General features: G+C 47.3%; 1 protein-coding gene across 2 annotated transcripts in view; it reads right to left on the bottom strand.

The window, feature by feature from the left end:
• LOC149180551 (uncharacterized) overlaps window positions 1-16844 on the bottom strand; it is a 172559-nt gene that overhangs the window by 150123 nt on the left and 5592 nt on the right. The window lies entirely within an intron of this gene.

Genomic DNA, 16844 nt, shown 5'->3' with positions numbered 1-16844 from the left:
TTCCCCCTTTTTGTGTAATGTGATGTGCCCACTTCTATAGTTTCGGGTTGATACAACTTCCGGAGATACGAGATTCCCGTTCTAAAAGGGGCCCTTACCCTTCCTTTGAAAGCAACGTGAATAAAACCATTCTAAGAGAAGGGAACTCAACTCGAATCTCCTTGTTGCCATTTGAAAGCTGTGAAACCTCCGCCCTCCCAAAATGGCCAAATTAGTAGGGGAATCTTGAAAAACCTCCGCCACCCCCCACCCAATAAGTAAATTCAATCAATTTTTTAGGGATATATATGGGAGCTAGAGGTCCACGATATAGGTCCACGATATGGAAGGCTTCATGGGGCGAGTCGATATGGGTTGGGTGTACTAATTGATGGTTTGCGATTCGTGGCTTCATGGGCTGGCTTCTCCGCTTCATGGGGTATTTCATGGGGAACTGGGCTGTGCAGCTTTCGTTTCAACCCAACGATGGGCCGGTTGTGCTCCTCTCGACCCACCCTACCGATGATTAGCAGTTTGCGCTTCTCTCGACCCATCCCCGTAGCTTAGGACCAGCCTTCCCGTTCGCTTTCGTCTTAGGACCAGCCGGTAACCCGATAAGCTGGGTAGGACCAGCCTTTTGAATTGAGGGGAAGAAATCGATCTATCATTCATGGCATAATAACATATATAATATATGCATTCACGCTCTCTCGATCGAATAGGGTGAGGTACGTGGGAGGTCCGTCAGGGGCTCGACTGATAAGGAGAGGAAATGAGCAACTTTCTTTTGGGGCTAGGGGCCCCAAAAGGGAGGTCCGTCAGGGGCTCGACTGGTAAGGACCCTTTAGGGGGCTCGACTGATAAGGATGCGTAAGCAGGCTCGACTGTTAAGGAGAGGACCCTTTAGGGTGCTCGACCATAAGGGAGAGGAGAGGAGAGGAACGAGAAGAACTGTTAAGGCTGCCATCGGCTCGACTGTTAAGGAGACTTTAGGGGCTCGACTGTTAAGGATGCGTAAGCAGGCTCGACCATAGCCCCCACCCAATAAGTAAATTGAACCTTTAGGTGCTCGACTGTTAAGGAGAGGTCCGGCAGGGTGAGCCTGTCGAACTCTCGACCTATGGGAGAGGTAACGAACGCTCGACCCCCGGGCCGCCATCGATTTCTCGCTCGACCATAAGGTCCGGCAGGGGCTCGACTGGCCGCCATCGATTTCTCGCTCGACCATAAGGGCCCTTACTTCTTAGGGGTCACTCACTATTCATATGGTGAGGGATTTCTCGCTCGACCATAAGGTCCGGAGGCGCTCGACCATAGGACCTTTAGGTGCTCGACCATAAGGTCCGTCAGGGGCTCGATTGTTAAGGATGCGTAAGCAGGCTCGACCATAGCCCCCACCCAATAAGTAAATTGAACCTTTAGGTGCTCGACTGTTAAGGATGCGTAAGCAGGCTCGACTGTTAAGGCCGCCATCACCTTTAGGTACTCGACCATAGGACATTTAGGTACTCGACCATAAGGGAGAGGGAGAGGAGAGGATGCGTAAGCAGGCTCGACTGGCCGCCATCACCTTTAGGTGCTCGACTGTTAAGGAGAGGAGAGGGAGAGGGAGAGGATGCGTAAGCAGGCTCGACTGTTAAGGAGAGGACTGGTAGGGGCTCGACCATAAGGACCGGAGGGGCTCGACTGGCCGCCATCGATTTCTCGCTCGACCATAAGGTCCGGAGGCGCTCGACTGTTAAGGAGAGGGCCGCCATCGCCTTTACACTTTGGAAACCCCCGTACATGTAGTAGTCCAACAAACACCAAAACAAGCAGAGAGAGGATATAACCCCACTTGTCCTAGTGTGACCTCATGTTATAAACGTAATTAGAAGATATTATATACGCAATTACGCCAACCAACCAACCAACCACCTCGCCCATATCCATATATTGTTCCAGATCCACCAGCACAAATAGCCGTATATATAGAAGATCCAAAGCTAGCACGAGTAGATCCAGGTCCAAATTCAGTCGTTGATCCAGTTGACCAAGTGAAAGCTTCAGCAGTTACTTCTGTCTATTCTGTTGATCCAGTAGCAGCACTAGTCCATACAGAAGTAGATCATCCAGCAGTAGATCCAGCAGATGATTCATATTATCCAGTAGCAGGGGTAGCAAAGGCAAGAGCAAGGTTATCCTTGCACTCGGAAGCGCAAGACCTCCGGACCTTACCTTTCACCGGCCGGCCAGGGAGAATATCTAGTGTTTATAAGGATTGGGTCATAGCTAGGTGGGTGGGATGCATGCCTATCTGACTGAGCCTGGCATGTTCGTAAGTAAGGTGTTATGCCTAAGTACCAGGTAGGTGGCCCATGGCCTGGCATGAGGAAGGTAGTTGGTATGCCCAGTCTAGGTGGCTCTCTCATTCGTTCGCTAAGGTAGGCATCATAAGCAAGTAAGTAAGTGTAGGTCTGCTCATCAGGATGCGCAAGCAGGCTCGACCATAAGCCCCCCCACCCAATAAGTAAATTGAACCTTAAATGGGGGAGGGAGGAGAGAAGACGTGTCTATCTATGTTATGTTATGGGCGCGTAGAGGGCCCCTACCTTTCACTCTTCCGAACAACCAACACTCTCTAGCGTAGCAATTTGATGACTTTTCAAGTCCTTCCCCTCGACCGGCGAGGATGCCGTATTCTTCTCAATGCCGTCTCTCTCTCTGGGTTCAGCAATGACTTCTCAAGTATCGGTAATAGACGGTTCTTATGGTTCAATGCCTGGTCGAGGTATCATATTGCATATATAAGCCCATATATAGATATAAATGAATCGAGCAGCCAACTCGAATGAATGCATTTTAGAGGTCCTATAGAAGGGTTATCACTTACTTACCTTCGTAAGGATTGAGGGGAATAAATAGAAGTGTCCTGTGCCGGCCGGTGTGGGCGGTAAGGTCCTGCCCTTCTTGATAAGGGGGGGGCCGGACCGGGCGGGTTAGTCCTGAAAGGTATTACCTGAGCTCGAAGGTAAGGGATACCCTACACAAATGAATTAAGGGCCGTAACAAATTTATCACCTTGGCCGGGAAGCTACTATTACTATTAGATAGAGAAGGTTATACCTTTCCCGAGCTACGGGGAAGGGGGGGGGCGAGCCACTATTCCATCCATAAATCCCGACTTCGGAGCAATGGTTTGCCTCTATCCGAACGGGTTTTGTGAGAAAATATGATTTCGTATTGAGCTCCAAATAGATGCTATTGGGATGGGTAGGCTCTTACAAGCTTTCCCCCCCCAAGAACCGCACGTGCGAGTTCCCCCGCATACGGCTCAAGTGGCGAGCGAGGAATAGTTCCCAGGCCCAGCCCCGACCTATTACTCGAGGGTTGGGAATCACTTATTCATTTGTTACGCTATCACCACCAAGTGCCACCCTATAGATGGATAAATGGATAAAGGTTCAATTTACTTATTGGGTGGGGGGCTTATGGTCGAGCCTGCTTGCGCATCCTGAAAGGTCTTACCGGGTGAAAATGTTCTAAGGTGTTGTGTCCTCTCCTCTCCCTTTGGTCGAGCCATTCTTCGAGGATTGGGGTGGGTGGGTGGGTAAATAGTTAGCAATAGAGCAGCCTTACGGCACCTCACCCCACTTAAAGGTGAGCCATACTTCCTCTCCCTAGGTCGAGCCACGTCCTCACCTCACTTAATTAGGGTGAGCCATCCTTCCTCATCCTCAGCGGACGAGTTGCGACTCATCCTACTTATCCTATCCTTGGCCTTCCTCACCCATATGAATGAGTGAGCAATCCTTCCTCGCCCTCGCCCCTTGGCGAGCAACTCTGTTTCTCTACGTTCCTCACCCATATGAATGAGTGAGCAATTATTCCTCTCCCATAGGTTGAGAGTTCGACAGGCTCACCCTCACCCTCGCCCTTTTTGGGGCGAGTCACTAACCGTACCTCGCCCTCCTGCGTCGGGGGAGTCACTAATCATACCTTATTGTATCCTTGTTGCGCGAACACTAAGGCAGTCGTTAGGTGAGGTAGAGTGGTTACTGACTGCTTCGACGGATATATCCAGGCAAATCCAGGGAGGTCCGGCCCCAGGGAAGTCTTTGAATAGCCCCGGGGAGTCGGCCCTTCTAATTAACGAATGAAGACCTTCACTGTATAAAATCCGCCTATAACGAAAGTAGTAAACTAACACCTTAAATGAGTGGGATAAAGTAGTGGTAGAATAGTGTTATGGAGTTATGTCTTCTCCTTATGCACTTAGATACCTGGCTAATGACCGAAATGATGGCCCATACGTGAAAGAAACGCTTCATCTAATATGGGGCTTGGTAAGTCCTTGCCAGGAGCTATCTGTCTCACTATGCGGTAACCTCGCTAACGTTGGCTACCGTATCGACATATCTCATTTCGGTAACTAGGGATAGCATAAAGAGAAGACATAACTCCATAACACTATGGAACTGCTCTTTTTATCCGGCGTTAGGCGAATTCGTGACATAAGTCCCAGGCTTGAACTGTATGTAGCAAATAGGCCCTTACACGTTACATAAGGCATAGCAAGGTCTCCTGGTAGGTTATCACCTTATCACTATTTTTGAACCGGAAGGTAACTAGTTGGCAACTTCATTTGCGTGCGATTGACATCTACTAAGCACTGCTTGCAGGCTCCGTACTTGATTCCCAGAGTGAGTGGCCTAAAGAATCATAATATAGTGTTTCTCTCGCAAGATCCGAGTCAGCACCGGCGAGAAAAGATCTCTTTCTCCCTGTCGCCTATCTCACCGTTTCTTTGAAGTAAGGGTGAGCCTTCGCTTTTTGGATCGTCTCCTGCCCAATGCGGTATCTGATCGACCGAACCTCCCCTTCCACGATTCCCATTGGGTTTACCTCGTTGACAGGTTGACTCTATGGCAGCGAGAAAAGGCGATCTTGTGCTATACTCCGGTGATCTTTTGCCTGCCTATCGAGGCACGCAAACTCCCATCGTGTCCCAGATCACATTCCGTAGATCTAAAGGGGTACTCATCAATACAATACAGCTCCTCTCGTAGATGGATGCGGTGCGGTTTTACGAAGCGTCTGAGCACAGTTCACTCGCGTTGATCAATAGTATTGCCGCCACTCCCGGCCGGTTATATCACTTCTCGCATTGTTCCCCACGCTTCATACCCCCCTTCCCCCCTCTTATATGAAGTGAAGGGCCAGGAGTGCATGGTGGGGTAGGAGCATCCCGTCGGCTGGGCAATCTTGGGCCTGACCAAAGAGTCTTATGTCCTTCGAGTCGCACGGCGTTTTGACCAAAATAACTTTTTGCGCAATTCATGCGTTTCCGTTTCTGTGACCAGCAATTGTTTATGTATCTCCATTTCAACGCCCTAAATTGTTTCCCAATAATGGCTTTCCAGGAGATTTCATCACTATGCGTATCTTGGCGGTCGTTCCTTTTGGTGGTGGTTCTTTCTGGTTCTGAATTGTGCCATTACGTGGTGATGCGCTGGCATGCGTAATGGTGAGCGCATTGTTCCCGCCATCATTTTCGTTATGGTAATGATGAATGATGAATGCGAATGGGGAAGGTTCAATTGCTTGCATTGATCGAAACATTTGCGACAGGTCCTAGCAAGCATTAGCATGAGCTTGTTGACGCCAGCTCTAGGAGAATGCAACTAATACCAATCAATCTCTCGATACCTCTCCTTATTAAGACGAGCAACTCTCTTTTGGGCCCCTCACCAAATAAGCACCCCATACGAGCCCACTCTCCCGACCAAAGAAGGGGGAGGGGCCCCAAAAGAGAGGACCGACAGGGTGCGTAAGCACGCTCGACTGTTAAGAAGAGGGCCCCATATTACTTAGGGGTCACTCACTCATTCCGATGGGTGAGGGGCTCCACTGCTAAGGCCGCCATCGTGAGCCTGTCGAACTCTCGACCTATGGGAGAGGTACGTTAAGTGACTCGACTAACAAGAGAGGTACGTTAGTGACTCGACTAACAGGAGAGGTACGTTAGTGACTCGACTAACAGGAGAGGAACGAACGCTCGACTATAAGGCCGCCATCGACTCACTCATTCCGATGCCCCCCCACCCAATAAGTAAAATGAAACTTGAGAACTAAAAGGCCGCCATCGGCTCGACTCTTTTTTTTACTTATTTGGGGGGGTCAATAAGTAAATTGAAACTTGAGTTGCTCGACCAACGGGCCGCCATCATCTCTATCTACGTCATTTCATTCATGTCATTTCATTTATTATATATGTCATTATGCATGAATGAGATATGTGTCATACCAGATTGATGACTGATCTGATAGATGTCATTAGTTGCTCGACCCTGCTTTTTCACCCTGAGAATCCGCTAGCAAAGTAAGCAGTATATATATAGCATCAGCAGTAGCTGATCCAGTAGCAGTTAACCACATTCGATGACAACTTCTATCAGTAAAGCTCGGGTAATACGGAAATGAATCAATCCAAATTCACCAAAAACTTCTACCGGTAAAGCTCGGTTAATACGGAAATAAGCTTTCGGTTAATACGGAAATAAGATGGAAAAAAACAATTGGTAAATGCGGAAATTCTTCCAATACTTGAGCGAGCTACTGCCAGCAAGAAAGACAGCCTGTAGCCAGTCATCTAAAGTTCGAAAGCCAGCCACCAGCCAGTCAGCTCCAGCCAGTTGAAGCACAAAGCCAAGCAGTCCCAAGACCAAGCCAGCCAACTCCCCCACCTAGCCAGTAGAAAGCCATTCTTGCCGGTCACAAAGCCATACAAAGCCAGTGCTCACCGATAGCCAGTCTCATTGCCAGGTAGTCGCTGATAGGATAGCCAGTGGTCGACGACAGCCAAGAGGTCATAGCCAGGTAGGTGTCGATGCACTCGATGACAGGTGTTGATACAAGAGTCGATACAAGAGTCATAGTCGATGCCAAGAAGAAATAGATGCTGGTACTCAATGCTGGTACTTGATGCCAGGAGTTGATGTCTTTATTTCCTCTTTTTGAGATTTCCTCTCAATTTACTTATTGGGTCGGGGGCTTATGGTCGAGCACCTAAAGGTCCTCTCCTTAACAGTCGAGCCTGCTTACGCATCCTTATCAGTCGAGCCCCCTATCGGGTCCTTGCACTAGGAAGCGCAAGCCCCTCCGGGACCTTTCTCTCTCTTCCTTCCACCTGATCCAACAACTCCTGTCTAAGTGGAATGGATGAAATCAAAAAGGTACAAAAAGGTAATAGCTATAAAATGGCATTATCAGAAACATGCATTTTGAAAGAAAAATCAAACATGAAGTAGAGCTCCCTATGAACTGGACTAGCTTAAGTCTTAGCCCTATGGGAGACTGTAATTCCGTTCAAGCCTGCCGTAAGTTCTCCATGGAAACTAGCCTTGTAATAGCCTGTTGAGTCTTAAGCAGTAAGTATTGGATCACTGTATAGGATTAGCGGAATAGCCTAGCGGATTCTGGATTTACTAGCAGCTATTTACTAGCGCCTATCGTCGAACTGACATCGTCGAACTGACTATGAGTGTAACTCACCTTATGCACTGACTGTTACAGCACTTCTGAGCAGAGCATCCCATGAGTACCGACCTTTGTAAGCATTCTGTTGTATGTCACATGGGTAACATTTCCTTTCTCTCGGCCATGGAGTGAATAAAGGGTACTTCTATAACATGTTGTGTGGAATCCCACCCAGACAGACTTCAAGCCAAGTATCAAAGCCAGTAGATTGCATGTTTTTTGTGTTAATGACAGTGGCCCGTTAAGCTAATACCTAATCCATATTTGACTATTCTATTCTATGTATATCTAATTTCATTTGTGTTGTATTTGTGATTGTTCCATTAATGAGATATTTTCTCATTCTGTTGTCTTATATCCATGGGAACATAAAATGAGAAACTCTATTGGCCGACTAGGAATGACCGGTTGCCTATGATTGGTTGCACGTAATACTGGGCACGGGGGCAACTTGGCACGTACTAGAGCTTCCTGCACCTGTCTACTCTTATCTAAGAGACTAAGATAATTGCATAATAGAATATATATATATATATATATATATATATATATATATATTAAGGTGCGAAGCCGCTTGTTCCCTTCGGGGGGCAAGGAGATCTCCGTTATTATTTCTAATCAGAAGCTGTAGGTGCTAGGGCTAAAGGTGCAGTCTGAGGATGTAGGCATCTCGGGCTGTCTGTGTCTCCGGGTCAGTGGGAACACTTCATGCATGGGTTTTCAGGTGATGCACCACCTCACACTAGTTCACTTCCCCCCTTTGGGCGCTCAAATAGCGCAGCAGCCACAGTGGAGTATCCAAGTTCGTTCAGTGGGAAGACTTCATGCATGGGTGTATCAGTTATCAGGGTAGTAATCCACCCCAACACTCTTGGTATGGGGTCTGGATTTCACTTCTATATTCGTATCTGTACTTCCTTCACTAAAGGATGTCTATTTCATAAATAGAGAGAGTAATGAAAATGTGGCATTCTTACTAGAAAATCAAAGAACTTGAAGTGGCCCCTACCTATAGCTTATGGATCACTTTGCACGAACATGTCTCCTTCCTGGGCACGGTGGATCGAGAACTTCTGGTCACGTATCCATCCTGTTCACATCACTGGTACCGCACGGAAAACCCAACCGCATCTAGGGCACATGGGATCTACGGATCACGCCCAAAGGGAATATGTAGGGAATATATCCCCCTATTCTTATTTATGAAGTCTCCATTCTTTTCACAATATAAAAAAGCCCAAAGCTTAAGATTGCATATTATGACAAATTACTACAATGGCAAAGTGAAGCGTAGAGATGCGAGTAGCACGTAGAGATGCGAATAATATGTATAGAGAAGAGTATTGTATAGATATGTAGTATATGGAATGGAATAATGACATCTATCACTGATATACCTGGTCTGTGTTGTAAACTTAGAATGTATGTAGGAATGAGTTAGGGGGAAATGGTTCCACCTCACGCTGCTGGGCACAACACATTATATCCCTGACCGACTACCTGAGACCAGGCGGCTCAATGTTTTATGCACATGGGGGAAATGAGAAAGCAAGCAAACAATAGCCAGATAAAACACCTTCGGCAGTTGGATCATTAGTATAGAACTATTATGCCTGATTCTAGATTCTAACAAGCACTGACACTACTTGTTGGTGGCACTAGCTTCATCACTGACAAGCTGCGCTGAAAGAAGAGCTTATTCATACACTAGAGCTTCCATAGTATATGCCCTATGTTTTTGATGTGGGATTACCACTCTTCTCTATTGATCTGCTCTTAATAGAGACGTCTTGAGTTTATGCCCTATGGTGTATGGTGCCTTATGACTTCCTAGAATGAGCTTCAGATTACTTAGGCAAAGTGAAACGTATATATGCAATATCATAGACTAGGGACTATGCCAAGGAGGGACTATCTATCAGCAATGCAGCAATGTCAACTGGCTTGGGGACTATGCCAACTGGTAACGGGTGAAACCACTTACTGGATAGGATAGATTGATTGAGAAGAGCCTCCCCCATACTTCCGAATTCCCCGGAGAGCATCCCGTCCCCGTTCAGCGGTTAACGAGTTCGTATCGCCTTCCCAACCAACCCAAACCAACCCAAGCAGTTAAGGACGGACCTCACACGTTACCTCACCCTTCGGGCCTTTAGTCGAGAGTTCGGCAGGCTCACCCTTATGCCAAAGGACTTAAGCTAAGACTAAAGCAAGATCTTATGGCAGGTTGATTAATTGGACTTATCGTATGGACCTTACTCCATGGAACTAACTCCTAAAACTACAGCAAGTGCCTTACTCTATGGCCGGCTAAGATATTATTATTATTTGCTTACGCTGGTAATAGTGAGAAAGATAATTTATCTTATTTTTATTGCATATAACTAATGACAAGACAAGTTCAACTTAGATATGCAAGTCCTAGTTATAGGCGAGTCTCTCAACAACACTCAATGTATTTGGAACAACCTATACTCCTCTTCTTATGCCATTCCCATTCAAACTGGAGACACTACTTGCCAGAGATCAAACTACGTGTAGAATCAGGAAACAAGGAAGAGATATGTCCATGGAACTCTTGTAAGAGTTCTTAGGAGACTATGGCTAGTACCTTACTTACGTTACTGGGACACATGAGAATGAATTCATAGATTGTGTCTTATATATGCCGGTATCAAATGTATGAAGTCCACATGCACTAAGAACGACTAGCTTAAGTCCATTTGTTCTTTAACTACTGGCAGCCGTAGTGTTAGTCCCATAGCAATTAGCCTTACAGACACTAGCGCTTAGTCCATGCACTATGCACTATAATAAGCCTTAAGCCTTTGAGTTTAAGGCCGAGAAAGGTCTTTGCCGGACTGCTTGACTAGCTTCAGAATGGGCCCTATGAACAACTGTAAGTTCTCTATTTATTAAGTCAGCTGTAGTCCATGACAATAAGCCTTAATTGCCAGACCTTCAATCACTGCATGAAGAAGAAGCCATGATTGCATTCCACTTGTTGTTGTTTATAAAACAAGTGAAAAACTATATGCGAGTACAGGTTCTATGTCTCTATGCATGCTCGTATATGAACCCTGCTGGAGTTAGTTCCTTAACATGGGAGTTCCTGAACATGGGGAGCTGAAGCCACTGACTCCTACTAGATATGGAATCCTGCCACGAGATAAACGTACGGAAATGGCCATGTTCTGTTCAGAAGAAATCCATTTAGGTGCCAAGATGAGTTGGTTTCATCGAACCCATCAAAAAGAGATTATGACAAAGGAACTATGCCCAATGAGAAGGTTTGGGGAAGTCTGTCCCATCCCAAATGGACCAGTTAAACGAGACTCTATGCCATGCTAATATAGCATAGATCCTAGGACTCTTTTACAACAACTAGGTTTTCTTACACAACGACATACACGGGGATTCTTTCACATGGGGAGAACTGGTGGAGCTGTTTGAGGTGCCTTGCCCGAACCCGCTTCAGCTTCAGCTCGCCTATATTCCGGGAGCATATTAGTGGTGTTAATATAAGTTAGTAATAGCATTTATTTCCACTTGTTTGTGTCCCCTGAGCTCCAGCGAAGAAGCAATTGTGTTCATTATTTGAAAGAAATAGGAGGTTACTTAGTTGGGCGAAAGCGAAGAAGCTTGCCAGGTAAGGTAAAGTCCCATACCACTTGTGCTTTCCTCTGAGCTCCAGCAGAGTGTGTGTGAGGTGCACCCATTCCCCTTACTCCTCCATCCATTCCAAGTTTCCACCAGATGAGAGAGAAGGACCCGTTCAATCCATACCTCGTGAAATCCATACCCGAGAATGAGTTCCCCCATACCCTCACTTACCGCTACGGAACATTGGAATGTTCCTACCTGGGTTGGACTGAACGGTTCGGAACGATGGAAGGAATGAAGAGGCGTTACATACGTGAATTCACAAGAGGTTCATACGCCAGTCTTACATAGCGATCATTGCCAATCATATCAGTTATAGCCAGTAAGAGCAAGAAGGTCAGACGAGAGCCAGTGGTCATTGCCGGGAGGTCATTGCCATAGGGCCAGCCGAGAGCTAGTGGTCATTGCCAGAAGGTCATTTTCAGAAGGTCAGCCGAGAGACAAGCATTGCCAGTCATTGTCAGGAGGTCAGAGCCAATCATACCAGTCATTGCCAGCCGGTCATTGTCAGAAGTCATTGCCATATAGCTAGTCTTCTGGGAGGGTTGAGAGGTATTCCGGGAAGGGATTTCTTTATTTGATTGATGAGAATTACCCTATGAGTCAACCGATCGAGCCAGAACATTGCAGGCATCTAGGGACAAAGGCAGGGAACACGTTGCCAACAATGCGAGGAAGTGCACCGATGAGTGAGTGATTTGATTGATGGCCAGTTGAGAGCAGCGGTGGTCCGGTCCCACGGACGGAGGGATGGTGGCGAGGACAGACAGACATGTGGAAGGGACAGCGAGAGGCGGGGCAGGGTTAAAGGAATGATTGATTGAGGAGCTGGATGATGAGTCTTACCCACCAAGTCACCCCCATCGATCCACAGTTATATATTATCGATCCACCGAACGAGATGACATAACACCTAGCCCTATATTTAATGAGACGGAACGGACGGAACTCTAGTTCCTCGAGTCGATGGACGTTACATACGTTGATGAATCGAGGAGCAGAGACAGTCCAGTTTCTTTTGAGGACTGGATGAATGAGTCTTTCCCCAAGAGCCAATCTATCGATCCACCCAGAGAGACATCCCATTGCCCCCAGAGTCAACAGTGACACGCCGAAAGCCTTGACGCTTTACCCTTCACCCATCGTCAACACTGACAGCACACAGAAAGAACAATCTGCACGCTTCGCTTCTTTTCTCAATAATTCCATAGGGTGAGCCTGCCGAACTCTCGACTAAAGGCCGCCATCGATTAGGAAAGCTCATTAGGTAGTCTTTTGGTAAGGTCCAGCGCCGCACTAACTAATCTGAAGTTTCTCAATTTCACCCTGTTCCGGGTTTTGGTACATAGTCCTAGCCAGTAGCATGGGCCGTAGCATACCTTCCATCTCGAGATCCAGCATCAGCAGCTTGACCAGCAGACCTTACGACTAGTGATCGAGATCCATACCTTCATGATGCCGTTCCAAATGCTGATCTTCGTGATCCAGACCTATAGCCAGTAATAGCAGAGCTAAAAGCACCAGAGGCAGCATAGGTAGTAGATCCAGTAAAAGCAAGGGTGTATGAACCAGTAGATTCAGTAGTTGGTTATGTATATGAAGCAGAAGTAGATTATGCTGTTGACTGAGCAGATTATTCAGATGGCTAAAAAGCAAGAGCATAATCTGCCCTATCTTCATTCGCTCTGGGCGTCATATCCTTGACCATCGCATGCGGCTCTCTCTCCCTTACTTATGAGGGGGGCCTGCAGCCTCGACTTCATCTCCTTCTTTTCGATGGAGGTAAGGACCGTGTGTTCTGTATCGGTAAGTGAGTGGTAGATTCGAGTTTATAGGGGGGAGGATATATTTGGTTCGAGGTTCGATAAAATGGGGGCTTTAGATTAGACCTTGCATTAGGACGTGAGATTTCATCATATTGATACGTGAACTTAGCCCTCGATGGGTACGAAAGATTAGCCCCTTGTATTGGGAAGGATAGATTATACATCGTATTGGGAGCTTCATATTGGGAGCTTCATATTGGGAGTGATAAAAATGAAAGTAGAAATAAAGCTAAGCATCGAATCAACATTTGTATCGAAAACAACCTACCTGATTGAGACTTGGCATCAACTGGATTGAGTACGGGCATCAAAACACCTGAATCGAGTGTCTCAACTCTTGGCTATCATTGAACTCCTATCCTGGGAATGAGGACTGTGTCTGGCTGGCTTGCGGGGTATGTGTGCTGCTATGGCCATCCCTTCCCGTCCCGGTGGCTGTGTCGTGTGTGGAAGGTGACTTGGCATATATGTTACTATGTTGGGTCTATGTGAGTCGGCTCTGTCAGTTGGCCTTAATCCTCTTGGCCGGTGGTGATGTGTGCTGTCAAGAACGGTAAGGTGGGTCCCTTTAAATGGTTATAGATCGTACACGGAGAGGCTCTCCTCGGAAGAGGATCAAGTTGGCCCTGGTTTCCCTACTATAGAAAGGGGTGGGACGCATCCGAAGGGAAGAAGTGGGATAGCATAGGCTTTACCAATAGAATAGTCAGTCATAAGATTTAAGGTTCTTTATTGGAACGGCGGGCGTGCTTCTTAATTTGTTGGAATTCCGAGTTAGGTAGGTTCTTAGTTTTTATGCTTGTGAATGGTAAATTGGACTAGAACGAGATAAACTGTATCCATTACAGCGGGTAGGTGGGTGGGTGCCTGTTGCTTAGCCACCTTTATTGCGTCTATACTCTACTTTCTTCCTGCAGCAGTGAGGTTAGCGATACGGTTGTTGGCAGGTCCAGTGATAGCGGGAAGCGTTACTTTCGCCAGCGTCCCTGCCCTGCTAGTGATGCATAGTTCTGCAATTTCCTAGCGCCAGGTTCGTGGGTTCGTCATAGTTGGCAATAGCCTATTGCCAGGCAGGGTATTGGGTTCTGGCCATGGGTTCGGATGGCCCGTTAGGTACTCGGGTTTGTCGAGCGAAGCGTTCTGCCAAGGTCGCTATTCGTAGGTCGGGTATCGAGAAAGACGCAATATAGAGACGAAAAAGCATCAATGGAGAGAGGGCAGGCAGCAATCACTTGAGTAAGCCCTTCCCTGATTACAGGAAAGCGCCCTTCGGGTCCTTTATTCCGCCCGCCGTGTTTCTTTCTTGGACCAGCCCGTTGGTTTCTTTCTTTATTCCAGTCATTATTTATATATGTAATAACACTAGATTCGACCCCCCACCCACCAAGTCCACGTATACCAAGTACACCCAGTATGTTTAAGGAACCTGCCAAGTCCCCCCCAAGTGAGTTAAGCCGCCAAATGCAGTTTATACCAGGAGGCAATGCGCCTTCTTTTCTGTTTGCGAACCGATAGCCCATCATTCCCCACCCCGGTCATTGTCAGTCTGCCGCTAGTCGATCCAGTTTTTGATGCACTTGATGCTGGTACTCAATGCTTGTACTCAATGCTTGTACTCAATCCCCAGGAGTTGATCACAAGAGCCGATCCCAGGAGTCAATGCTGCTTGTCGATGCACCCAATCCAGGTGTGTAGATGCTGGCTGGTACTCACTCGATTCAGGTTTCAATGCCAGTACTCGCTGCTGATAGTCTTTTGGTTTTCGATGCCAGCTTTCTGTTCCAGTCACGGATGGACGAATAAATGCTTGAGCGTCGGTTACCGATCGATACAAAACACAAGGGGCAAGTCCACTCCCCGGATCGGTCAATTGTATGGGCAAGTCCACTCCCGTTCTTTAGGTCCGCCAGGAGGTCTGATGTGCAGGTCGTGTGTCATCCTTGGCCTACGGTTCCTCGGTGAGCTCTGTCCCACGCCTACTTAGGAGCCAAGCCTACGCCTGTATGGTACGCTCTGGCCCCTGCCCGGGGAATGAGTATATGGTTGCTCTGGTCTAAGCCGTAGGATGAAACGATTAGGGGTATGGCGGAGGTTTTTCAAGATTCCCCTACTATTATAGCATTTTCAGGATGCGTAAGCAGGCTCGACTGTTAAGGAGAGGACCTTTAGGTGCTCGACCATAGGACCTTTAGGCACTCGACTGTTAAGGATGCGTAAGCAGGCTCGACTGTTAAGGACCCTTTAGGGGGCTCGACTGATAAGGACCTTTAGGTACTTGACCCCAAGGGAGAGGATGCGTAAGCAGGCTCGACTGTTAAGGAGAGGACCCTTTAGGGTGCTCGACCATAAGGGAGAGGAGAGGAGAGGACCTTTAGGTACTCAACCATAGGGAGAGGAGAGGGAGAGGATGCGCAAGCAGGCTCGACCACTATTTACCCACCCACCCCAATCCCCGGAGGCGGAGGTTTTGAAGCGTAATGACATATATAATGAATGAATGCATAATGACATATCTCGAATGACGTAATTACGTATATAATGAATGACTGGAATCACTGGTCGAAATGAACCAAGGACCCGATAGGGGGCTCGACTGATAAGGACCCTTTAGGGGGCTCGACCATAGGACCTTTAGGTACTCGACCATAAGGGAGAGGGAGAGGAGAGGAACTTTAGTTGCTCGACCACCGGGAGAGGTCCCGGAGGGGCTTGCGCTTCCTAGTGCAAGGAGACACGAACTAGTCTTTCTTCTCCCCGTACGGATGGTTGAGCCTTAAAGCGTAATGACATATATAATATATGCTTTTCATCTCCCTCACTCACATCTCTTTTGTGAAAATAGAGCGAGAAATCGATGAGGAAAGGAGCTGGCCTTCCTTATAGCGATGGTGAGAACAATACATTTACTTATTTCTGTTGTCACTTACCGCACACTCCTTCATTGGTATCTGCCCCATTCATCATCTGACCTTTCCGCCTCACATTTTGACCTTCTGCGGGCAGCCCTGTAATGCATATCGTTCAGTAGCCATTTCACCAAATGCCTCCAGCCAGTCATATGAGTAAGCTTAGTTCTTTATGGGAGGAGCCTCTCCATGATTCCAGCCACGCTGTCGGAGCCGACCTCTGCAACGCACATACAAATTCATTGAGGCTATCAATTAGGTACTTGAATCTCCACATGCTTCCTATTGGTGGTTCCCCATGTGAGCGTAGGTAGCCGAGGCTACCCAAAAAATAAAACCCATCACTCTGGCCACCCCTTCGCTATGACTAGCTCGCTCAGTGCTTCATCCCTCTCTATGCATCCCGCCCCTATGTCACGAAGGCAGGCAGATATTGCCCACCAAGTCTCATGCACATAGGAGAACTACCATGAAATAGGCAGGGAAAATTGCTAGCATGGCACTGATAGCCCCACTTCTTTCTTAGGTTCTGCTTGGGCCTTCTTTGTTTTAGAACACCATGCAAGGCAGATTCCTAGCGTGCCACTTATAGCCCCACTTTTTTCCTTGGCTCTGCTTGAGCCTTCTTTTGTTTAGAACCAGGCATGGCAGATTGCTAGCCTATCACGGATAGTTTCGCGTTTTCCTTGGTTCTGCCTTCTTTCCTTTAGAACCAGGCCAAGCTAGGCTCACTTGGCCTGCCACTGATAGTCCCACTTTTAGAACCAACTATACTAGGATATCTAAACCAGGAGCAAAGTTTGGGAACAGGAGACCGAAAAAGACACTAGGATAAGGCTATCGTAATCAACAAACTCGACTAAAATAGCATAGGTATTGCCTCATTATAGCAGGGAAAAAGTTGGCCTCAGAGTTTTCCCGAGGACCATTTTCCTTAATGATAGACTGTAGA

The sequence above is a fragment of the Pinus tabuliformis genome, chromosome 3_2 (genome assembly GCF_031772625.1).
Source record: "Pinus tabuliformis cultivar Carrire ecotype Pingquan chromosome 3_2, CPIR1, whole genome shotgun sequence".
Classification (NCBI taxonomy): Eukaryota; Viridiplantae; Streptophyta; class Pinopsida; order Pinales; family Pinaceae; genus Pinus; species Pinus tabuliformis.
Note: the sequence above shows the minus strand (reverse complement) of the source record. Positions and strands in the feature narration are given on the sequence as shown.